General features: G+C 37.1%; 1 pseudogene; it reads left to right on the top strand.

Annotated features, from left to right (window-relative positions):
- LOC122050435 overlaps positions 1 to 1,995 on the top strand; it is a 47,357-nt pseudogene extending 45,362 nt beyond the window's left edge.
- Positions 1,996 to 25,929: the final 23,934 nt, after the last annotated feature.

Genomic DNA, 25,929 nt, shown 5'->3' with positions numbered 1-25,929 from the left:
CATTTTCTCTCTCCCAATACCTCGAGAGACAGCTGCAGTCCTAGTACAAGGTGACTCAATCCAAAAATAATTTCGAGCAAGACCAGGCAGCGACTACAAGCCCATGGGCCTCTGTACCGCGGTCACTGGACCCTACTCCTAATTATGAGGATACCGATGATTCTTATCTGGACTATATTGCATACTTGGCATCCCTTTCAACTTCTAACAAACCAATTTAGGATGATTATCTTGAATCAGACACTGAATGGATAAACCCGTTTGCCAGCAAAGGTGGTGGGGAAAGTGAGCTTATCGCAGCAAATTGCGAAATGGAATACCCAAGCTTAAGGCGGCTAGTTGATGAAATAACACCAGTATCAGAACAAATTTATTCCACAAGTACGGTGATATCTCCATACCGACCCCCTACAGACACTGCAATGGGACCGCCAGGGTATCCGCCAGTAAATAATACGGCAAATCCTCCAGCCTTCCAACCAATCTATGAGCAGCAACATCCAAAAGCAAAGTTTAAGGGAGAAATGAATAATGAACTATGGACTTTACCCTCTGCACAACAGTAAAGTGGGGCATTATTTGTGATACCAGAACAATTAAATCTCTTTGATGACGCCTTTTCTCGGTGGGAATCCATAACCAAAAATTTTGTGGCATCACAAGCATTTATAGATTCCAAAGAGAAAATTGAGTTCATAGAAAATTTATTGGGGGAAATTGAAAAGATAACATGGGTTCAATGGAGGATGACCTATGCCACTGAATACGATGCTCTTATATCTATCAGTGAAGGGAGGGAGGGAACCCAAAACATTTTATCTCAAATGAGGCGGGTTTTCTCAGCAGAAGATCCCACTCAAGGCTCTACAGAAATACAAAATGCTGCATATAGAGATCTGGAGAAGTTATTCTATGATAATATGAAGAATATTATCCAATATATCAATGATTATATGAGGCTAGCAGCAAAAACAGGACGACTCTATGCAAGACCAGAATTATCTGAAAAGTTTTGGCTTAAAATGCCCGGAGATCTTGGAAACCGGATAAAAGCAGCATTTGAAGCAAGACACCCAGGATTAACAGTGGGAGTATTTCCAAGAATCATCTTTGCCCATAAATTCCTTGAACAAGAATGCAAAGATGCAACCTTTAAGCGATCTCTAAAGGATTTATCTTTTTGTAGCCAAATTCCCATACCAGGAGCAAAGAAATTATATTATATGGTGCGAAGAAGAAATCAAGAGGTTAAAAGAGGAAGTCGATTATTATAAATCTCACTATAAAGCTCTACAATTAGAAAGAGATTTGTAAAAAGACTTTGAGGATTTAGAAGATGAAGAAGCAGCTCACATGCTTATTGAAGAAACAGTAGCTGCTACGTAGAACCCGAGGTTAGTGAAAAATATGTTGTATAACTTAACAGTGGAAATTGAAATTCCAAGAATCCCAAGATTCAAACTAAAGGCGATTCTTGATACGGGAGCAACCACTTGTTGTGTGGACCAAAGATCAATCCCGAAAGAAGCATTAGAGCAAAACAACTTTGTGGTTAATTTCAGCGGTATAAATTCACAACAAACCGCTAATATGAAGCTAAGGAATGGAAGAATGATGATCGGAGATAATATTTTCCGGATTCCCTACACTTACAGCTTTCCAATGATGACACAGTTGTGGTTGAAATTTCACATCTTGTGCAGGTCAATATGTTGGCTACCCGTGACTGCATCTCCAAAAGCATCAGTGATCCTTCAACACCCATGAGCCATCATGGCGATGAGGATGGGAGTGAGAACTCTGATGATGAATGGGAAGGAGGGAGGAAGAAATTTGGTGCAGCAGAGACGTTCAAGATTTCTGAGGATATGGATATCTCTCATCTTAGTTAAGTTCTCCTTGTGCTTGCTTTGCTTCTTCATATCTGTAATTCAGTCCTTGCATTGTTGTCCATTTGGGTTGATTTATCACAATATCTGGTAATTGTGAGATCAAGTGTTTGATGAAAGCTTTATCCATATGCATTAAGTATGATTGGATTTAATTTTAAGTGCATCCACGTTCAATGCGTTAGAGAACAACTAGATAGCTTGTTATTCGCTGGAGAGTTTTATTTTCAAAAAAAGAGAAGAGTGGTGAGAGTACTAGTCTCCAACCACACTTGAATATATTATTAATTCAAAACAACTGCTAGTAGCTGAGACCAATTAGAAGTATGGCAATTTCTGTAAACCTGCACCATAAAATGTCTGACATTTGGTGCTAGATCTCTTGTTTATTCTGTCGATCTACACCATATTTGAGAATTATTATTAAGTTCCATATATCTTTGTAGAAGTTTTACTTTGTGTTGATTGTGTCGTGCAAATGAGAGCTAAGATTGTAACTTCAATTTTACTAGCACTGAATGCTTCCAGACATTTTAGTAAACTACACGCTATTACCAGTATTTGACAGTTCATATGCGGTTTTTCCACTGAGCATTAAGCAGTTGAATTATAGAAACTGAATCTCTCTCTGGTGTCTAGCAAGATCTTGTATTCTTAAAGTTATGTCTTTGATCTGCTAAATGTTAAGAAAATCTACTTTGCCATTTAATTACAAATCCAGGTCCCAATCAGAAGATTCAACTCCTTGATTCTGCTTAACTTGTCTGAGCTATCCTGGTTGAGTATTGGAATAATAATAATAATAATAATCTCATGCCATCACCATACCATCCCATTCCTTTTCTCTTTCTCCATATTCTCTCCCGTTCTCTCTTTTTCTTCTTTCTTCTTCTTTTCCTCCTTCTGCACCTCATCTCCTCTACCAGCAAAGAGCAGAGTAGGCAGTTTTGTTGTCTTTTTCTCAAGGCACCAACCCTTGCTTCCCCTTCCTTGTTGTCCCTGCTTCTTGGCAACACCGTCGGAGCTTCTCGGAGTTTGTTGTCCTTGCTTCTTGGCAACACCGTTAGAGCTCCTCAGAGTTTGCTGAAGCTCGTCGAACCACGAGCTAAGAGGGGGAAGACAGTCCTAGTTGTTATCCTCTTTTCTAGTCAAGTACAGTCGCCATCAGAGCTAGTTGTGGTCTTCACTAGACCTCGTTGAGACCAGTGAAAAGGGAAAGGTTTTTTTTTCCTTTCCCCTTCACTATCCTAACAACCTTCTTTGTTTTTAGCCTTCCTTAATTGACATAGTTACCTCTCGTTTTCTCCAACAACAACCCTAGCTGTTGCTGTCCTTTTCATGTCAGCACCGTTGGAGTTCATCGGTGCTTGCTGAAACTAGCTGAGATTTCCAGTGACAAAGAGAAGACAACCCTAGTTGTTGCCCTCTCCTAACAACAAGAGGTACATTGCTGCTTTCTTTTCCAGCAACCATAACAATCCTAGAAGGTATACCTTATGCTAATCGATTTGTAGTTAGGATGGATAAATAATTAGATCATAATGAAGGTCTAGTTTAGAAATGAGCAATATTACGAAGAAGCGATATCGAAAATGATCTTTCGACTTCGAGTCATGGATAATGTTCAAATCTTATATACTTATTCTTATTGGGTAACATTTTGATTATTTGAGTTGTGTTTGATATTATGTTTGTTGATACGAGCTCGAGTGGAGCACAATGATCTGCCGACACTTAAAGATTTTATTGTATATAAAGTGGGTAATTTCGATCCGTTGGCTTTTTAAATATTTCCTTGTGCATGAATAAATAGAGAAATTGATTTTATATATATATATATATATAACTATTTTAAAAAAAATTTAAATATCATTTAAATAATATTTAAAATAGTGAAATAATGGTTTAAAATAATTAAATTGTTGGAGGGTAAATAATTGATGTTATTTTCTATTCATATGTGAGTTCATATGGGGATTAAGATGGGGAAGATTATTTTAAAAATTAAAGGGATATTCACTTACTCTTCTATTGATACATGTCTTTACGTTGCTTGACCTTCCATGCTCCTTGATATTTTATACTATTGATACTTGTAGTTTTTTAAAATATTAATTGATCTTTCGATATGAAAGAGAACAGATATGATAAATGGATAAAATGGAATTCTAAAAGTAAAATAACAAAGATGGTAAATGAAAAATACTAAAAAGTGAAAACTATGAGCATAACTTTATACGAGAGTACTAGACTGCCTACATGATATGTAGTAGCGCGTTCACCCATAGTCCAGTCCAGAGTATCTAACCGCCTACATGATATGTGATAGCGTGTTTACTCGCGGTCAGTGTTTATTATGTCTTCCACTAGTGAGGGCTTGTAGTTCGCATGTTTGATGATGTATACAACAATATTACTCTAAGAAGACTTTTATCCTATATGTGTGACATTATTATACTCTGATGATATTGGCTTAAGTTGTTCACTTCTATATATGTTGACTCGTGTGATTTATGGCATTTATCCATGATATTATACCATGGATGACCTATATTAAATAATAAGACTTAAGAATTGATTTTAATTGATGATAACCAATGATAATAAAGTGAATATGGTTATATATATATACAGAACTGTTCCGCTGTGGAACAATTCATGTGGACTGATGCGGACCTGCCCTCGTGGCAAGTCCACATCATTTTTTTCTTTGCCATATCATGGTTTTTGTTTTCTATTTTTCGAAAGGTAACTTCTCCAGCAGCCCTAATCTCTCTCGCTGAGCGATTCTTCTCGCCGTATGATGACTCTCACAAGTAACCTCCCTCATCGAGTATCGTGCCCTCGTGATTCTTCTAGCCGCGAGCTCTCTCGTCATGCTTGAAGCTCCCTGCCCGCGGCGTAGCGCCCGAAGATAGGGTTTCCACGCACCTCCCTACCATGAGTGCGGTCCGTAGTGACCCTCTCCCTTCTTCTCACATTCACCACCCTTGCTTGCAGAAGACTCCTCGGTGTGCCCTCAGTCACCGCACCAAAGCTAGGGTTTCCTAGTTGCACCCTCCCTCGACAAGCCAAAACTAGGGTTTTCTTGCACCTCACTCCCCTTCATTTGTAATCCTCGATGGTACACTCTATTGATTGGTTTTCTTTTCTCTATTTGTTTGTGACCTACAAAGATTTGTGTTGGAGCAATCCCAATGGTCCGTGCGACCATGTGTTTTGGTGTTTGGGCAAAGGGTTTAAGTTAGAATTACCCTCATTATTTGATATGTGTATGTGAGTGTGCAGGTTTACAGGATACACATATGACTCATCTTGATGGCTTTGGGTCTGGTGAAGGATGGAGCATACGAGGGACCGTGGACAAGGTGACAAGGACAAGAGTCGAGGGAAGCTCACATTGAGGCATACACGAAAGATGACATTGGGATGAGCCGCGGGCTTGGATGCATCCGAGGGACGAGAGCCAAAGGAAGTAAACTTGAAGGAAAGAGGTCAAAGTTGCAAAGAAGAAGAGTCAAATGAGTTGTGAGGGTCCGAGTGTGAGAGAAATGTACTCGGGAAAGAGAACCCTAAGTTTAGGGTTGTACCAGTCGACTGGTACTGGGATCATTCTACTGGGGGAGAGCACAGAGAGCTTCTGTGCTTGAAATGGCTGGGATCAGTCGACTGGTACATGGCACCAGTCAACTGGTATAGAGTCGTTGGGTTGACACCAATTGACTGGTGCAAGGACCAGTCGACTGATAACAGTAAAACAGTAGGACTATTTTCTTCCAAGCTCTATAAGAAAGAGCTTGGGATGGCCGACCAAGGTGACGAAATTAGACTTGGTTAAAGCCTAATTAGTAGTCACAAGAGTTCTCAAGTGCTTGTGTAATCTAAGAGGTCTTGGTGAGTTTTGTGATGAGGTTTCTCCACCCACAAGGAGCAACTTGAGATAGCCGGAGTTTGCCAGAAACTAATCCACCGAAGGATCGGTATCACCCACCTCAAGGACAGTCGTGGAGTAGGAGGCCTAATCTCCGAACCACGTTATATCGATGTGCATTGATTTTCTTGTTCTTTTTCTTTGTTTTTAGCTTTTGTATTCATATTAATATTTGTATTTCCGCTTGCGCACTAACAAATACATAGGAAGCAATCAATTGGGGTCAACGTCTATTCAACCCCCCTTCTAGCCGGCCACCGATCCTCCAACATTGGTATCATAATAAGGTCGCTCTCCATCGGACTAACCGCCGAGGAAGCTAAGAAGATGACTGACTTGATTGATCCGTCGAAGTATGAAGGAGGAAGCTTATGGGATATCACTTTTTGGATGGTGAAAATGAAGAATTTCTTCGAACAGATTGGGACATAATGATGGTCATCGAGGAACCATTTGAAGTTCCAAAAGATAAGAAAGGGAAGAAACTCCGACTGCGATATTGGATGGAGGAGCAAACATCACGGTCAAAGGTAAATGATAAGGTAATATCAATGTTGATTGAAATTTTACCTTCTAACGTGATAAGTCGTGTAGGTGAATACAAAAATGTCCACGAGTTGTGGAGTAAGGTAAAGATGATTTTAGGTGAAGAACTCATGCCTACACACAAAGAGGAGAAATCCAAAGAAAGGAATGAAGTGACTCAAATAGAGGAGCAAACTGAAGTTGAGCCATTCTCAACATTCAAGAAGGAGAAGGAAGATGAGGCATCATCAACATCCTCAAAGGTTGAAGATGAATCTAAGACGGATGAAGAAGAGGTCTTGGAGGTCAACTTAGTGAGCATCTCCACCGAAGTAAAGTCAAAGGACCACATTATTTGTTTCTGGTGTAATGAAAAGGGGCACTACAAGAGTAGGTGTCCAATGGGTAAGAAGAAGGTAACTCCTAAACCAAATCAAATTATTTTAAATACTAACATGGGTTGTAGGAATGAAGAAACCTAAGGAAGGAGATCACCCATCATATGTTTCATGTGTGGAGAGAAGGGTCATTACCACACCAAATGCCCTAAGAAGAGAGCGATCAAGAAGCTAGCGCATTTAAAGAAATGGGAGAAGAAGAGAAGCTCAAGTTAAGGGGGAGCTTCAAGGGTAAGGGAGGTATACCCTAATTTGAAATGTAATTCAAATTTAAATTCTTATGCTCTCATGCATGCTAGAAATAACTTTCATTATTTACCCATATAAAATTTTGGCTTTAGGTATCATGATAGAGATAGGGTCAATGTAGATCATAACCTTAAGAGACTCATTCATGATAACTCTAGAAATGATAGACCTAAGGAGAACCAAAATATTAATCTCAAGAAGGGGAGACACATGCCTAGGAAGGATAGGTCTAGGAATGTCCAATGTGAAAAAATTAACTCTAGGGTTAGGAATCTAGAAAGGGAGAATCAAGCTTTGAAGGCAAAGGTTGACCAATTGGAGAAAACCCTAACAAGATTCAATGTTGGATCTAGAGGGTTAAGTATGGTGTTGGGTAGTCAAAGACCCAACAATGATAAATCGGGTTTAGGATACCGATCTAATGTCTCCAAGGCTAAGAAAAAGTCTTATACTAGGGTTGCATATGACTATAGCAAGGAGAAGTCAATAAATGACATGGGAAAGTCATTTAAAGGTAAGAAGAAGTTAATCAAAGACAAGGTGTCCAAGGTTAAAAAGGTTAGGTTTGTAAGCCAAGTGTCATCGGAGATACACTGATGTAGCCTAGCAATTGTGATGAGTCACTTAGGGAGGTGACTAAGATTAAGAGCTCTAGGGGGAGCTCAAAGAGTTATTTGAGACCCATGGCAAATGGATTTCAAGTGGATTTTACTTGGGAGTCTAGAGGAGCCATGGAATGTGCCAAGTGGTTTGGAGACGGACTTGAGTCTCAAACCTAGAGATTTGGCACAATTAGTTTGTGTTTCATGCAAGAAATATGACATTGGGGTCATATAGCATGATAATTGATTTTGGATGTATAGATGTCATATAACCCAATGCTAGGGATGCATTGTGGGTAAGTATGAGCAAATACATCAAGAGGAAGCCAAAACTAGGACTTTAGGTCAAGGTTTAATTGAATCATTTAGCTAGTTTTGGATATATGTCAATCTTGGGATTAGTGATAGATATATTTTGTAATATATTTTTTCCAAGTAGACATGAGTAAAACAGACCTTTCCACAAAATTTAAAATTTTTTGGAGTCTGTGGAATGTTTGTTGCATTTCTAAAGTTTATCAGACAAGGTTGATTTTTACAAAATATGGTATCAGTCAACTGGTGTAGATACCAGTCAATTGGTAATAGTATTTTTGAGCACAGAATGTCTCTGTAAGCTCATTTTGATGGGTACCGGTCGACAGGTGCAGATACCAATCGACTGGTAACAGTGAATTTTGAATACAAAGGGCTATGTGAGTTGAAATCAAAGGGGGCAGTCGATTGGTACTTGCGGGTAGTCGACTGGTACCAGCCTGAAAGTATTTTTCAGCGCTGATTTTGACCGTGTTAACTCGTTCAGATGTATGAGATCCATGGGGGATAAATACATGAGTTTAGGGTCAGTTTGGATAACAAGTTTTCAATAATTGGGATATTGTTGGAGAGCTTTTGAATGTTAGGCAAAGGGGGAGAAGTAAGGTTTGGTTGAGAAAACCTTTAGTGCCTTTGCGTAGACGGAGCCTTGTGATAGATTCGTAAAAATCCTTGTGGGAAAATCCTAGCTCATTGGGAAGCTTAAGTGTAGGAGGAGCCTTGTGATAGGAGGTTCTAATGCATGTTTGCATTTCCATTCGACAGTGTAAGTCTAAGTGTTGTAACCTTGGCAACGTAAGTCCATTCGACGGTGTAAGTCCAAGTGTGTAGCCTTGGCAACGTAAGTCCATTCGGTGGTGTAAATCAAAGTGTGTAGCCTTGGCAACGTAAATCCATTCGGCGGTGTAAGTCTAAGTGTGTAGCATTAGCAATGTAAGTCCATTGTTTCTTTTTAGCATGCTTATTTTACTATATGTTTTTCCTAACTTAAACGTATTACCAAAGATCAAAAAGGGATAGATTGTTGGAGCAATCCCAATAGTCTGTGCGACCATGTGTTTTGGTGTGGGCAAAGGGTTTAAGTTAGGATTACCTTCGTTATTTGATATGTGTATGTGAGTGTGCAGGTTTGCAAGATATACATATAACTCAGTTTGATGGCTTCGGGTCCAGTGAAGGATGGAATATCCGAGAGACCGTGGACAAGGTGCCAAGGACAAGAGCCGAGGGAAGCACACTCCGAGGTATACGCAAGGATGACATTGGAACGAGTCGCGGGTTTGGATGCATCCGAGGGACGAGAGACAAAAGAAGTAATCTTAATGGTAAGAGGTCAAAGTTGCGAAGAAGAAGAGTCAAGTGAGTTGTGAGGGTCCGAGTGCGAGAGAAATGTACTCGGGAAAGGGAACCCTAGGTTTAGGGTTGTACTAGTCAATTGGTACTGGGATCAATCGACTGGGGGAGAGTACAGAGAGCTTCTATGCCTGAAATGGTTGGGATCAGTCGATTGGTATATGACATCAGTCAACTGGTAGAGAGCCATTGAGAGAGTCGTTGGGTTGGCACCAGTCGACTGGTGTAAGGACCAGTCGATTAGTAACGGTAAAATAGCAGGATTGTTTTCTTCTAAGCTCTATAAGAAGGAGGTTCGGATGACCGGCCAAGGTGAGGAAATTAGACTTGGTTAAAGTCTAATTAGTAGTCACAAGTGTAACACCCCGGTCCGGGCGGGCCCCACCCAGACTGAACCGGGGCATTACAGGTGATATCAGAGCGACCTTGCGACCGTGAGTGCACCTGTGGCAGGAGCACATAGGGCACCACCTAGTAAGGGAGATTCTGGGATTTGTCTATGGTGTGATTCTTATTTACACAACGAGGACGTTGTGTCTTTAAGTGGGGGTGATTGTAATAGCCCGATTCTGAGATTTTGGTTAAGTATGACTTAAAGGTTAGATGGTACTATCCATATCATCAAGGTGCACCTTCCTTTTCGAAAGCCCAAACTTAAGAACTCCAAAGTTAAGCGTGCTTGGCTTGGAGAAATCTGAGGATGGGTGACCTCTTGGGAAGTTTTCCAAGGTGCGTGCGAGTGAGGACAAGGCACGCTGAAAGGACCTCCGGTGGTCTGTGGAGCTAGTCGTCAACCCGATGGGCAATTCTGATGGCGTTCTTGGTTCGGTCCGGGTGGGGCCCGCTCAGGCTGGGGCGTTACAACAAGAGTTCTTAAGTGCTTGTGTAATCCAAGAGGTTTTGGTGAGTTTTGTGGTGAGGTTTCTCCAGCCACAATGAGTGACTTGAGATAGCTGGAGTTTGCCGGGAGCTAATCCACTAAAGGATCGGGATCGTCCATCTCAAGGACAACCGTGGAGTGGGAGCCCTAATCTCCAAACCACGTTACATCGACGTGCATTGGTTTGCTTGTTCTTTTTCTTTGTTTTTAGCTTTCATATTTATATTAGTATTTGTATTTCTGCTTGCGCACTAACGAATATGTAGAAAGCGATCAATTGAGGTCAACGTCTATTCAACCCCCCCTTTCTAGTCAGCCACCGATCTTCCAACAATTTGTGCCCTTTATCTTGTTATTTATGCCTTTTGTAATGTACAATATCTTGATTATTTGTTACTTCGATATTGATTAAACCCAAAGTGATACACTTAATCTGACTTCTTATAGTTGAAAAATGAGAATTTTTTAGCACAGAATGCAAGAAAAACCTCAAGCGCTGTGTTTAACTTAGAAGAGATCATTAGGGACTTATTTAGTGTTTAAATGCAACATAGATAGGGGTTATTTATTTCTTCTTATTCAATTAAAGGTTTTATCTCTATTAAGTTACTTGCAATTTTGACTTTATAAGAAATAAGTTGTATTTTTTATTTATTTATCTACTTATCTATTGTCAAATATAATGCGAGGGCCCTCAGAAATAGAAGAAAATAGAGTTGATAATGAAGAATTCATTCCCCAAGTTGCAGATGATCGAAAGTTAAAAATTAGAATGGAATTCTCATCACTAGAGGAGGCATATTCATTCTATAACCAATATGTATGAGAAGTCGGATTTAGTTCAAGGAAAAATACAAACAAGAAAAATAAGATAACAAATGAAGTGACGTGAAAACAAATTGTATGCTTTAAAGAGAGTCATATAGATCTAATGCGATGAAATAAACATGCAAAAGCTGACCAAATGACAAAGGAAAGAGCATGTGGCACAGTTAGAACGGATTGTAAGTTAAATATTACATTTGTCAAGAAACAGACTAAACCTAATTGGGTTGTCAGTAACTTCATAGAAACCCATAATCATCCACTCTTGACTCCATCAAAGGTGCATTTATTATGCTCACATTGTAATGTTTCGGCAGCAAAGAAAACATTGACAAAATAGTTTGCAAAGGCCAATGTACCATCTTGTCAACAAATACGAATATTGGAGATAGAGTATGGAGGGTCTGGGAGAGTCGGTTGCACAGAAAGAGATATTAGAAATTTTGAGAAAAATCTAAGGAATAAACAAAAGGGTATTGATGTCAAAACACTAATAGAGTTTTTTACATCTGAGCAAGAGAAGAATTCAGCTTTTTTCTTTGATTATGAGACTGATTCAGATAAAATATTTGGTAGGTGTTTTTGGGCTGATCATGTATCAAGGAGGGCATACAATGTATTTAGTGATATAGTTATATTTGATACAACATACAACACTAATAAATATGACTTGATTTTGGCACCATTGGTAGGGGTTAATCATCATCATCAGGCAATTCTTTTTGGTTGTGAGTTTCTAAGTGACGAGAAAATTAAATCATTTGTTTGGTTGCTTACGAAGTTCTTAGAACCCATGCCTAAAGGTCCACCAAACGTTATTATCACTTATCAGGATCCTTCCATGACAAAAGTCATTGCACAAGTTTTCCCTCAAACTGTACATCAATATTTTTTGTGGCACATATTGAGCAAATTTTCAAAAAAATTACAGCCTTTGACTTTTCGAAACCACTATTAGATCATAAAGAATGTCATTGTAAATTTTACAATACCTGATGGTTTTGATAAGTCATGGGAAGAGGTTATCAAGTGTGCTAACTTAGAGACAAATGATTGGTTGATCTTGATGTATGAATTGTGACACAGATGGGTGCTAATATATTTTAGCCATGTATTTTGTGCTGAAATGTCAAGTAGTCAAAGATCTGAAGGCTCACATGTATTTTTCAAGAGATATGTCTGAAATAAGAACTTTTTAATGGATTTTATCACTCGTTTTAATAGAGCACTGAGATATCAAAGACACAATGAGTTAGTTGCAGACCATATTGATATGAATGAGCACCCCAAGATTAAGATAAACTGGCTAATGGAAACTCAAATGGTTAAGCTGTATACAAAAAATAAATGGCTAGAGTTTCAAAGTGAAATGAGCGAGAGTCGTGGTTATTATGTGGAACAAGCATTTATAGGAGTTGACTCAGTGGTTTACCATGTGATGAAATTTTAAAGTTGTTCTTCCTCCAAATCAAGGGTGCTCACACTTGACAAATAAATGGACTACATATCATGTAGCTACAAGAAATTTGAGTTTGAGGGCATTCTATGTAGGCATATGTTTTTTCGTATTAACTAAGTGTTTCATTTACCTGATACATATATACTCAAACGATGGCCATGAGATGCAAAAGTTGGAGCAATATATGCTTTAGGGGAGCAAAATTTCATCGATGATCCAGATCCAGAAAGGTTTTTGATGTCGAGACACTTGAGATTATCCTATAAAGCTTTAATATTAATTGATGATGCATCTTTGGCTATTGAGGGGACAACTTTCTTAGATGAACAACTCGATTGTATCTATAACAAAATTCAAGAGATGAACATTAATAGAATATATAGTGATAGAAGTCAAAGGAAGAAATCCATGGATGAGGACCTTGGTATTATTGATCCTTCTTCAGTAAGAACTAAGGGATGTGGGAAGAGATTGAAATCATCAAAGGAGAAATTAACCTCAAATTCCTAGTTATGTCATGGATGCGGACATTGAGGATTGCCACATGACAAGCGCAACTGTCCAAATTTACAGCAAGGGTATGTTTTGATTAATTCTTCATTTCTATAATAATTTTACTTGCAAACAAAAATTTATTTTATTACATTATGTAAATATAACAATGTGTCGATTGTTAGATCAATTGAAGATAATAATCATAACAGTGTTGACGACACATATGCCCCAAATTTGACATCTATAGCTGGTACTATCAAAGTTTTAATTTGTTAAATTATAGTTGTTCATTGAGAAAATAAAATTAATAATTGTCTTTATTATTGCAGGTTCTAACAACATGTACTAGGATGTTTGTAATTATCCACGATTGGTATTCATCTAAATCCTTTGTTTGTATATTTGATTGGTTTAGTGCATTTATTTTATTGAGGTGTTTGAATACAATATGCTTCTTGTTATTTGGTAGAAATTTTGGTATGCTTTTTGATTTTAGTTTGCTTTTCTAAGGTCAAGAACATTGATTTCTCTTAATTGAATACCCTAAACTTGAAAACTGTAGTTTGTTTCAAAATTGATATCCTTGCTATTCATACCTAAATGTTTCAAAGAACAGATATAATAAAAATGAGATACATTAAAATTAACATTTATAAATGGCACTGATACAGTATCAAAGAACATCAACTTCAAACACAAAATGATCTTTTGATGGATTAACTTTGGAGCTAAAAATGAGACCTATTTTGGTAGGTATCTATGAACTGATGTGACAAGCGCTAGTTTTTGTTTATGGAAATGGAAATGATCTCTCCTATTGCCATTGATCTGGACAAATATTTACTCAAAGAGTTTTTTTTCAACACTTTTCCAACTAGTCTCCTTCAAAGGTATGCTTTTCTTCGAGTTTAAGACTAAACATTTCTATCGTCGTTGATTGTATTTAGCTTCATGTATATTTTTTTTCAGTGAATTCAAAACCATGGGGTTGCAGGATGTTGCCTTGGCTTTGGTTTTGATGAGGTCTATTCCCTTTGCTCCAGTGTTAGAGAAGTTTTCACTCATCGAGAATTATGGTTCAGTGAGGAAGTTGAATCTGGTATAGAAGACTGCTTGATTATTTTGTGAAGCCAAAATCACGGGGTTGCCATCAAAAAAGTGTTGGATCGAGTCACACGTGAGAGAGCGGGAGGGGTGAATCACATGATTTTCAAAAATCTTATTTTATCATTTTAAAAGAAAAAGTATGCTCAACGGAAAAGAAATAATAAAATGGAAAGTTATGAAGAGAACACAAGCGATTTACTTGGTTTGGAGCCATCGACGACTCCTACTCCAAGACCCAGGTCTTGCGGACCTATCAATGAGTAATCCACTAAAAGCCTCTTCCGGTAACTCCGGAAGAGGAAATCGAGTACATAAAGGAGATCAAAGAAATGTAATAGACTACACTTTTTGTTTGCAAAATTTAAGTGCAATTAACAAACGTTATCAAACTATGTTTGAAGTTGGTCAGTTCGCGCTTGGTGTTTGGTCAGCTTCTCGGTGACAGTTGGGTGTATCAGAGTCATAGTAGGGCAATAGCAAAAGCTTGGAGCAATCGGAAAGCCATTTGGATGTGTAGAAGCTCGTATGAGTGTTGTGTATGAAGCTTTGGGTGAGCATCCTCATAAAGGGCTTGGAAGGTGCCTTCAACCCAAGAAGTCTGATCCCGATCATCCCGGCTCGTATTCGTGTTGACATCCAAAGTTCATCCTGCGGAAGACGCCTTCTAAAGCCTTTGAAGGCATCTTCCATGAATAGTATGAAGGCGCCTTCTATCAACCTTGAAGGCGCCTTCGGGTATTGTTCATTCGAAGACTTTTTGCTCTTTTGTTCTGCAAAAAGATATTAATCCAAAACTAAAACATCTACCCTGGAAAATAAAGTTAGCATAGTTATAATAATGAGTAGTAATTAGTTCCTGTCCTCTCAGGACCCAAAACTTGTCAAGGTCTCAGATTAGGGATCTGAAATGGACCTAACATGGATCGACGCCTATTGTCCCCTCAACCGGGACGCATCTTCACTTAGTCACTTTCTTCTAGTGACTTACCTTTACTTACCAATTTTCCAGTTGTCTGGTCTGCAGACCTAGTTAGACTTCTTGCCAGATATCTGATCGGCTCGTCAACCTATCTGGACTTCTTTCCAGATTTTCGGTCAGCCTGTCGACCTATCTAGACTTTTTGCTAGATATCCGATCGGTCCGTCACCTATCTGGACTTCTTGCCAGATATTCAGTTGGTCTGTTGACCTATCTGGACTTCGCACCAGATATTCGGTTGATCCGTTGACCTATCTGGTTAACTCCTGCACACTTAGTAAAGTGGTTAGATCACAGCAATACTTAACTTAATTTATTTTGTCATTCATCAAAACCTTAGTTATACCGTTAGTGCAAACTGTACCAACAATTTCTCCCTTTTTGATGCAATGACAATCTGGGTTAAGTTAGAAAAAAAATATGCAAAGCAAGCAGAAGAAATGATTAAGAGAAACAAGAATTAAGACAATTAGTTTTGTTCTCTTGATCATTTTTAGGGTTAAGTTATTTTTAATTTTTCTTTGTTTTCTAACTTAAACCCTAACCCTCTATTTTGACATTCATCAAAAAGCATGAGTAAATAACTGCTAAGTAAAAAGATAATGAATATTTCGCGGCAAGGAAATTTTAGGATTATCGAGGGAGTTTAAAGAATATTATAATATTAACTGTTCAAAATACTTTAGGCAGGAATTTGAACTTAGAAAATATTTTTAAGATGCTTTAAACATGAAAAATTTTAAGGAAAATTGAAAAGAAGTTTTGCAAGAATGAAACATTTCCAAGGTGGTTAAAAACATCTTTCAAAGTTGGTTTAAAGCAATTTTAAAAAATTTAAGAAAAAATCAAATTAATTTTTCAATACATAATTTAAGAAAGCATCAAAATACAAATAATTTTCAAAATAAATCATTAATGAAATATTTTACAAAACAACTTTAACATTAAACTTTAAAAAAATATACTTTTAAAAATTTAGAAATAGTCTATTTTTAAGAAGTTTCTAACTTAGAATCATTTTCTCCCCCTGAACTTGATATTTAAAAGTAATCTAGTCATCTAGAAATTATCCTTGCATGTATAACTAGTAGTTATTAACTGACTATCAGAAGATAACAGTGTTCATTGGGTTAGTCAAGTTAAGTATATTTGCCCAGTTAGTTTTTAACTAAGATTGATTACTTAACCTGATTATTATTCTGTTTGTTATTTTAGCCTAGACTTATGTTGATGCATTGATATAAGTATCTTAAGTCCAGGCAAAGATCCTACGCATCTTACGCTATTATAGGTTTTGGAATACACAATCAAGGGAGTCCTAGTGTGTATGTGAGATGCTCAAGTCCTAGGTCTATAGGAACATATTTTCTATGGATCTGATTTAGACTAAAGCTGAAATCAATTTCAAAAGTCTAAGGAAATGAAAATTTTTAGAAAAAAAATGCCCTTAGAAATTTTAAATTATTTTAAAGAAAGAAAAAATTAGCAGTCCTATTCTATGAAATACATTCCTAGTTGTCGTCATAAGTAGCTAAATTCATTTTCAATGAATGGCTTGGTGAAGATGTCAACTAAGTTGGACTTAGACTCAATATAATTGAGTTCAATATCTCCTCTAGCGACATGATCCCTGATAAAGTGGTGTTTAATTTCAATGTGTTTAGTTCTTGAATGATGCACTGGATTTTTTATTAAGTTGATTGAACTCATATTATCAATTAACACTTTTGTGTGTTTAAAATTTAGATTGTAATCTTTTAAGGTATGCATCATCCATAATAGTTGTGCAACACATTATCTTATTGTAATATACTCTGCCTCAATAGCTGATAATGCATCACAGTGCTCTTTCTACTAAAATAGTTGATAAGTGATGATCCAAGTAGTTGACAACCATGACTTGTACTTTTCATATCGAGTTTACAGCCAGCATAATCGGAGTTAGAGTATCCTAACAGTTCAAAATTGCCTACTCGAGAGTATCACATTCCTACATTAGATGTACCTTTTAAGTATCTAAAAATTCTTTTAACACTAGCCAAGTGTGATTCCTTGGCACAAGTCTGGTACCTAGCACACATATTGACTGCAAATAAGATATCTGGTCGACTTGGAGTTAGGTACAGTAGGCTTCCTATGACATTTCTATAATATTTGAGGTCTATAGATTTTCCACTTGGGTCACTATCTAGGGTTGTATTTGTAGCTATTGGAGTTTTAGTGTCTTTGGAGTTTTCCATTCTAAATTCTTAAGTAATTCAAGTGTATACTTGTGTTGATAAACATAGTTACCTTCATTTGTTTACTTGATTTGTAGACCTAGGAAGAATATTAGTTGTCCTACCAAACTCATTTTAAACTCTTGTTCCATTAGAGTTATGAGTTCTTGTAACCATTTTAAGTTAGTTGATCCAAATATTATATCATCCACATAGACTTGAGCTATAAATTGATCTTGATTAATTACTTTAACAAAAAAGGGTTGGGTCTATTTGACTTTGTTTGAAGCTTTTTGAGATTAAGTATGTGATTAGCCTTTCATTCCAAGCTCTGGGGCCCTATTTTAGGCCATACAAGGCATTTTTAATTTGAACACATGATTAGGGTTTACTAAGTCTTCAAACCCGGGAGGTTGACCTACATACACCTCTTCTTTAATTAGTCCATTTAGTAAGGCTGACTTAACATCCATTTGATATAATTTGAATCCCTAATGGGCTGCATAACTTAGTATTCTAATTCATTCAAGTCTAGCAACTGGTGTATAGGTTTCATCGTAGCAAGTCCCTCAACTTGGTTGAAACTAATCTGACCTTGTTTTTAATAACTTCCCCTTTTTCATTTAGTTTGTTTCTAAAGACCCACTTGGTTTCGATTATCCTTTTATTTTCTGTAATGGAACTAAATTCCAAACTTCATTTCTTTCAAATTAGGCTAGTTCCTCTTACATGGCCAAAATCTAATCTGGATCACTTAATGATTCTTCTAATATTTTGGGTTCAATGTTAGAGATTAACGCTATTTGACTTAAGTTTCTAAAGGCTGATCTAGTTTGGACTCTTAGGTCTGGGTCACCAATTACTTGGTCAAGTGGATGGTTTGGGTTAACCCTTATGGTTCTAGTTTGTTGTTCTTGAGGTTGATTGTCTTCTTTGTCACTTGCTCCCCCTAGATTGGTGTTACCTCTCACAAAGTCAATTGGTTGAATATAAGTTTGTTCTAAGTTCAGATTGGATTCTTCAAATTTTACATTTATGGTTTCTTCGATTCTTAGTGTACTCTTATTATATACTCTGTACCTTCTACTATTTAATGAGTAACCCACAAAAATTCCATTTTCTACTTTTGAGGTAAATTTTTCTAAGTGTTCTTTTGTATTTTATATATAAGCTGGGCACCCAAATACTTTAAAGTATTTAATATTAGGTTTTTATTATAATAGCGTTTGAATGAGGTCTTATTATAAGTTTTATTTATTGTGGTTTTGTTTTGCACATAGCATGCTGTATTGACAGCTTTTCGCAAAAATATTTTGGAAGTTTATACTTATTTAGTATTATCTCGGAGGCTTCAAGTAGAGTTCTATGTTAGAATGTATACTAAAAGCCTAACTTTTTGTATAAACATTTATTTTGAAATAAGAATCACGTTGGTCAAATATGTTCATTTATGTTAAATGTAGTTGTTCATTTAATTTATATTATAGATAACATGGTGTGTGGTGTCACACAAAAGATCATGTTATCAGTTTCTTATAAATTATAAATAGTAACTTATGACCAAAATGGATAGAGACAAACCATTGGAACGGTTGTAGTATGATTTAGTATTAGTTTATCTTGACTATAAAATTATACTAGTACACTCTGAGTATATTGAGCAGGACCATTTGAGGTTGTTCTTTTATACTGATTACATGAAAGAACAGGACCTCTGTTATTATGGAAATACGTACTCTTAATCCCGATATAATGACAAACACATATATTTAGTATTTATTTCTTTAATTTATCAATGAGTGAGATCTAGTTCATTAAATCAATAGGCCTGATAAGTTGGGAAATAATATTATTTATATGGTGTGTTATTGATTATAGAAGGAAACTGTGTCCTAATTATCTAGGTTGATGATGTCCCCTTGAGGAACTCATAAGGATTATCATGTAAACCCCACAGATGGACTTAGTCCGACATGACAATAAAGTTGAGTGGTACTACTCTTGGAGCTAGATGTTAATTAAGTGAGTGTTAGTAACTCATTTAATTAATGGACATTCGATATCTTTAATATAGAGAGATTAACACATTCATGATATGAAGGAGCCCATAATATAATTTGGGAATGGTGCGGTAGTTCAGTAATAACTCTTTAGTGATATAAATTATTATTGATGAACTTGATTGGGTGTTCGGGGCGAATACAGGAAGCTCAAGCTCGTCGGGAGACCAAAGTCAATTCCTCCTCTAGGTCCCTATTGTAGCCTCTTATATAAAACCTTATATCCACCCAAAGCCCAACTTATTAAGCCTAAGCTAGGGCCGGCCAAGCCTTGCTTGGTGTCCAAGCAAGGGGTCGGCCAAGCCAAGCTTGGAGCCGAAGCTAGGGCTGGCCAAGCCTTGCTTGGTGCCCAAGCAAGGGGCCGGCCAAATATAGAAAAGGAAGTTTTATTTTTTTGTAAAATCTTTCCTTTATAGAGATCCATAAAAAGGATTTAAAAGAATGATTTTAATTATAAAATTTTCTTTTTTTAGATCGGTCATAAAAGGAAATAAAAAGACTTTTTATCTTGTTAAATCTTTCCTTTTATAGAGATCTATAAAAGGAATTTAAAAGAGAAATTTTAATTATTGAAATCTTTTCTTTTATAGACATCCACAAAAAGATTTAAAAGAGAGATTTTAATTCCTTTTATAGCTATCCACAAAAGGGATTTTAAAAGAGAGATTTAAATTTTTTTTTAAATCTTTCCTTGTTTGATGAAAGGGGTTTTGGCCGGCCATGATCAAGGAATTAAAGGAAATTTTAATTTTATTTTAAAACTTTCCTTTTTTGCATTCACCAAGGATTATAAAAGAAGAGGATGTGGTGCCTTATGGTTGAACACATCTTCTATTCCTCTTCCCTTCCTTGGTGGCCGACCTCTTCATCATCTTCTTCTCTTCTTATTTTTTGTGGCCGACAGCATTAAAGCTTGGAGTTCCTTTGGTGGACGGATACTTGGAGGTAAAGAAGAAGAGAAAGGAAGCTCTCTAGTTGTGACATCCCTTGGTGGCCGAAAGCTTAGAAGGAAGAAGAAGGTTTGGGTGGATTTCATCTTGGTAGATCATCGCCCACACGACATCCAAGAAGAGGAGAGAAATATAATAGAAGATCGAGAGGTTATTAAATCTTCAAAGAAAGGTATACCTAATTATAAGTTTCCGCATCATAATTAGTTCATATTCTTTGAATGGATCCTAAAATACCAACACAAGAGGCTATCGATTTTAGGCTATCGGTTTTATGTTATCGATTTTGTGTTTCAATTTCATGTTTCGATCTTGTGCTCCTATTGAGGTCTCTTTAGTTAAACCGAGGGTTACTATAAGAAGTTTAAACATCGAATTTCTTTGAAAGGCTTTGTTTAGGAAGTGGTGGATGATCCCATACCCAAGAAAGCCTAGTGTCTCGCCATGTTTAACATAGAAGCCGATCTTTGAAATAAATGTTTAATCATCTTTTGTAATATGGTTTAACTTAGGAAGATCACATCGGTTAAATTTGGAGTAATACTATTAAGTATCGTTTCCAATCCAAGTTTAACTTCTGAACAGTAATTTGGATTAATAATGTTAAGCATCGTTTGAAATCCAAGTTTAACTTCAGTATAACACATGGGTAGCTAGGAAAAGTTCTGTGCTTGTACAAAATTTTTATACAGGGGAACAGAACAGAATCCAGGTGTAGCAACCAACAATTGGTATCAGAGCTAGTTTTCTGCCTCTGTGTGTTTGGTCTTCAGTTTAATTATGCACAAGTCATACATAATTTAGGCAGGATAATAGTAGGATGTGCAAATAGACTAACTCTGTGGTTGCAGGCATCCTAGATCCAACTATTATGACCCTATTGTGTTTTGTGTGTGATTGGACCCTCGGACATGTCGAGGGCATTTTATGTGTGTGCATGATTGTATTTATTAAATACAGCAGGAGCTGTATTAGTTTTAGGATTTTACATTTTATTCGACCTAGATTATATGTATATTCCCTTGTTGAATATAGGATCGATAAATGTAAAATTTTATTTTTGTCGCGAATCGTATCCTTGCAAGGCGTGGTACTAGTTGAGGACTAGAGGCGCAGCGGAGAAGGAAGCACGATAGACGCGACGACATTAACCCTAGGGCTAGTAGCTAGGGTTGGTGGCACATGAAGGATAACTATGGACAAGGCCATAATAGTTGGAAAATATTTTTCATATTTATTGCCTTTTATGCTGTGCATGCGTGATGTGTTTGCATGTTAAAATTCCTTGTCTTAAATAACTAAGTGGGAAAGGAATTTAATCAAATTCCACGGTACTGGTTTGTAAGTGATGCATTCAAACTTGTGCGTTGGCTTTGAGTGCTTTCCTCCACATCGAATGAGTTTGTTTGCGGATCACTAGATCAAACTTCCTTTATGAATGATTATAGGAAGTTATTTAGGTGCGTGTGATCTTCTTCATCTGAAGGGGCACAATCCAATTTAATGGACTAAGTATCAAGTAATGGTATACACTTAGGCGCATTTAATAGTATCCTCCCCATCGGAGTCACTACTATTATTTGGGTGACCGAAGAAAACCAACAATTAATTTTATTTGTCACAAAGACAATAAAATTAATGGGTAAAACCTCCTCTTACAAATGTTTGAATTTGTACACGTCCACACTATCGTGGCATACAAAATTCACGGTGTTTTGAGGTGTTGGTGAGTTTAAATGATATTGTTTGAGGAATTAATATTATTTTAAATTCTTAATTTTTGACCAAAATTTATTTTGTGATTCTTAAGATGACCTTCAATCCACTTGTTGTTATATTAAAAGAGAACAAACTTACTGGTCCCAATTACATTGATTGGAAACGAAACCTGGACATTGTCCTAACTTCTGAAGGCTATAAGTTTGTACTTCTAGAGGTCTATCCTAATGTGTATAATAGTGATTCTAGTGAAGAGGAGATTGAGAGTCATAGAAAATGGGTCAAGACAGATGAGATGACGCGGTGTTACATTATGACTTCTATGTCAAATATGCTGCAACATCAGCATCAGGCCATGACTATTGCCTTTGACATGATGTACAATCTCAAGGAACTCTTCGGACACCAGAATCGGGCTGCTAGGCAACAGGCTATGAGAAACTTAATGACAACCACCATGACTGAGGGGATACCCATAAGGGATCATATCCTCAAAATGATGGCTTACTTGAACGAGATATAAATCCTTTGAGCTGAAATCGATGGGGAAACCCAGGTTGATATTATTCTCCAAACGTTACCTAAAAGTTTTGAGTAGTTCTGCCTGAACTATAACATGAATAAAAGGGTTTATTCGTTGGCGAAACTTCTGACAGAACTTCAAGCAGAAGAAGGGCTATTTCGTCAAAGTTCTCAAATTCATTTTGCTGAAAATGGTTCTACTTCTAAGTCGAAAGGCAAGAAGAAAAAGAAGAAACAAGTTGGTTCAGCAAATAAAGTGAATCGATCTCTAGGGATTGGACTGAAAGCAGGTGTGAAGAAGCCAAAGGGCAAGTGCTTCACATGCAAGCAGTCTGGACATTGGAAGGCGGACTGTCCTCGTAGGAAGGAGAACAATAAAGGTATATCTTAGTTGAAACATGTTTAACGGTGTTATCTACTAGTACCTGGTGTGTAGATACGGGAATCATTGATCATGTCTGTAATTCATTGCAGGGGTTCCAGGAAACCTGACGACTATATGAAGGAGAGATAACCGTTTACATGGGCAATACTACGAAGGTGGCGGCTGTTGCAGTAGGATATGTTTACTTATTTTTTGATAGGAATAAAACATTGATTTTGAGTAATTGTCTTTATGTACAAAGTTTTAGAAAGAATTTAATTTCAGTTTCTAAACTGTTTATGAATGGATATTCTGTTTCTTTTGATGACAAAGTGGTTGTCAAGAAAAATTGGGTAGTTATCTGTTCTGGTACGATGGTTGACAATTTGTATACTTTAAATCCAATAACTCCCACGATGTAACAAACGGAAATTAATAACACATCTGCTAATTCTAATAAGAGAAAGTAGCCTTCGGAAATGAACCAAACATATCTTTGGCATCTAAGGCGTGTTCATATTAACTTAAGTAGGATTCCAAGGCTAATAGCTAATGGACTTCTGGGTTTATTAGTATGGAAAACTTTCCAACCTGCGAGTCTTGCTTGGAAGGGAAAATGACAAAGAGACCTTTTAAGGGGTATAGGCCAAAGATGTGTTGGAATTGGTTCATTCTGATTTGTGTGTGTTGGTGCAATTGACCTCTAGGGTTTCGATGTTTGACAATATGACCAAGGGTTGACCCAAACTGGACTTGATGTTTGGGAGAGAGAAGTCTAGTCTGGGTAAGTCCTAACCAAAGGTTAGGCAAAGTGGAAGTCCCGGTGAGTGAAGCCGGGCCCTAGTGAGTGAAGCTAGGTGGAAGAAGTCCCAGTGAGTGAAGTTAGGCCCTAGTGAGTGAAGCTAGGTGGAGGAAGTCCTAGTTAGTGAAGCCAGACCCTAGTGAGTGAAGCTAGGTGGAGGAAGTCCTGATGAGTGAAGCCGGGCAATGAAAGCCCTAGTGAGTGAAGCTAGACAACCCTAGGAGGTAACCTTAGGTTATACTTGATATCTGTTAATACTATGCTAACTCAGTGTTGCAGGGAAGCTCAGCTAGGTTGACGGGCTGACCATGTAGCTGACACGAAGTCTATACGAGTCGAAGGGCTGACCGAACGTCTGGAAGGTATGTGAAGGTAAGTCACTGGAGGAGAGTGATTGTGAGGACGCATTCTCGGGAAGGGAACATTAGGCGTCGATTCGACTTAGATCCATTTCGGATATCTAAGTTGAGATCGTGACTAGATTCCAGTCTCGAGGAGACGGAATCTAATTAATATTCTGTTTGATTTTAAACTGTGCTAATACTCTATTTTGCAAGATATATATCTTGTATTTGCCCCCGGACTAACATTTTCTTGCAGGAAGGAAGCTGCTGGAAAACAGGTCCAGGCGCCCGGAATGGATCCGGGCGCTCGGAAGCAAACTTTATCCATTTCGTGCGTCGACACGTGGAGCTTTGTGATTGACTCGGCTACGTCACATTCAGGGTGCCCGAAAGGATCCAGGCGCCCCGAACCTCCTATATAAGGAGAGTAAAGGCTGGAGTCAAGACACAACAACGAAAGATCTATTCCTCTGTGCTCCTGCAATGCTGTGAAAGCTCTCCGACAAAAGTGCTATTTCTGTTTCTATTTTTATTTATTGTCGGCCTTTCTTTTTCGCTAATTAATTCTTGTACTTAATTTGTAATCAAACTTTTCAAATTATTAGTGATTGTCTATCGAAAGAACCCTTGCGTGCGAGCTTTGGAGTAGGAGTCGCCAAAGGCTCCGAACCAAGTAAATCTTTGTGTTTGCTTTGGCTTAATTATTTTCCGCTACTTACTCTCGAATTTTTAATCACTATTCAGCCCCCCTCTAGCGAAACTCATCGATCCAACAAGTGGTATTAGAGCTGGTACCACTCTGATTTGGTGAAACCACCAATCAGGCAAAGGGGGTCTTTTTAAAGAAAAATTAAATATCGTTTGTTCTTAAAAGATATCAGAGGTGGTACGCCTTTCGTTTTTTCCCTCCAAAATTATTTTTGAAAACTTCATTTTCATCTTTTCACCATTGGTCGGTGTTAGCGAAATATCGCATTTTCAAAAAATTTGTAATAATATTTTTTTAATATTTTATTATTAAAAAAATTATTATTATTTTTTTCACGCATATTTCTTTTCCTCCAGCACTGCTAATCTAAGACCAAGTCTTGGGATCTTTCTTTTGTTTTCTTGTGTGTAAGACCAATGTCTCTTCTAGAAGGACGGAGCATCAACGAACCACCTCTATATGAGATGTACGAGAGACATGAATTCAATTTGTGGAGGATGTATATGGAAAGCTTCATTTTCATGAACGACTTTGATAGTGGCTTGGCACTGAGAAGATCAACACAAAATTCAGAAGCAAACCAAAACGTAGTAAAGTTAGTTTCAGATTTATTACCTAACAAAGTTAATTGCAGGATAGGAAAAGTCAAGGATGCCCACGAGTTTTGGACCTGTCTGACAAAGCTTCATGAGGAGTCATTGGAGTTAGACGATCAAGTCAGAATTGAATCCGGACTCGAGTCAGATCCAACGGAAAAACCTACTAAATTAGGGGTTGCGCTCAAGGTTAGTAATATTTACCAAAATACCCCTACTAATAGTAGTTTAAATAATATCCATGTTAATTTGGATATTTCTGAAAATTTATGTGAAAATAGTATAGTTGACAATACTTGCAAAAATATCCCTAGGATATTTTCTGATAAAACAAATCTAATTAATTTAGAGAATACAGAAAATCTGAAAATAATTAATAAACCTGAAAATTAAAATTTAAACCTAAACAAATCTGAAAATTCAAATGATAAAGATGACAAGGTCAATATTGATCTAGATAAAATTAATAAATTTCTCAATAAATTATTTAATAATCTAGACAATATCAATTTAGAAAATCCTATCCAAACCCAAGATAATTTAATTAACAAAAAATTAAATTTTAATGATAAGGTTAATCTAATAAACTCCACTAATCATATCAACTTAAAAGGCAAAGAAAAACAAGGATAAAATC

This window comes from Zingiber officinale, chromosome 3A (genome assembly GCF_018446385.1).
Source record: "Zingiber officinale cultivar Zhangliang chromosome 3A, Zo_v1.1, whole genome shotgun sequence".
Classification (NCBI taxonomy): domain Eukaryota; kingdom Viridiplantae; phylum Streptophyta; class Magnoliopsida; order Zingiberales; family Zingiberaceae; genus Zingiber; species Zingiber officinale.
This window is presented reverse-complemented; position numbering and strand designations above follow the sequence as displayed.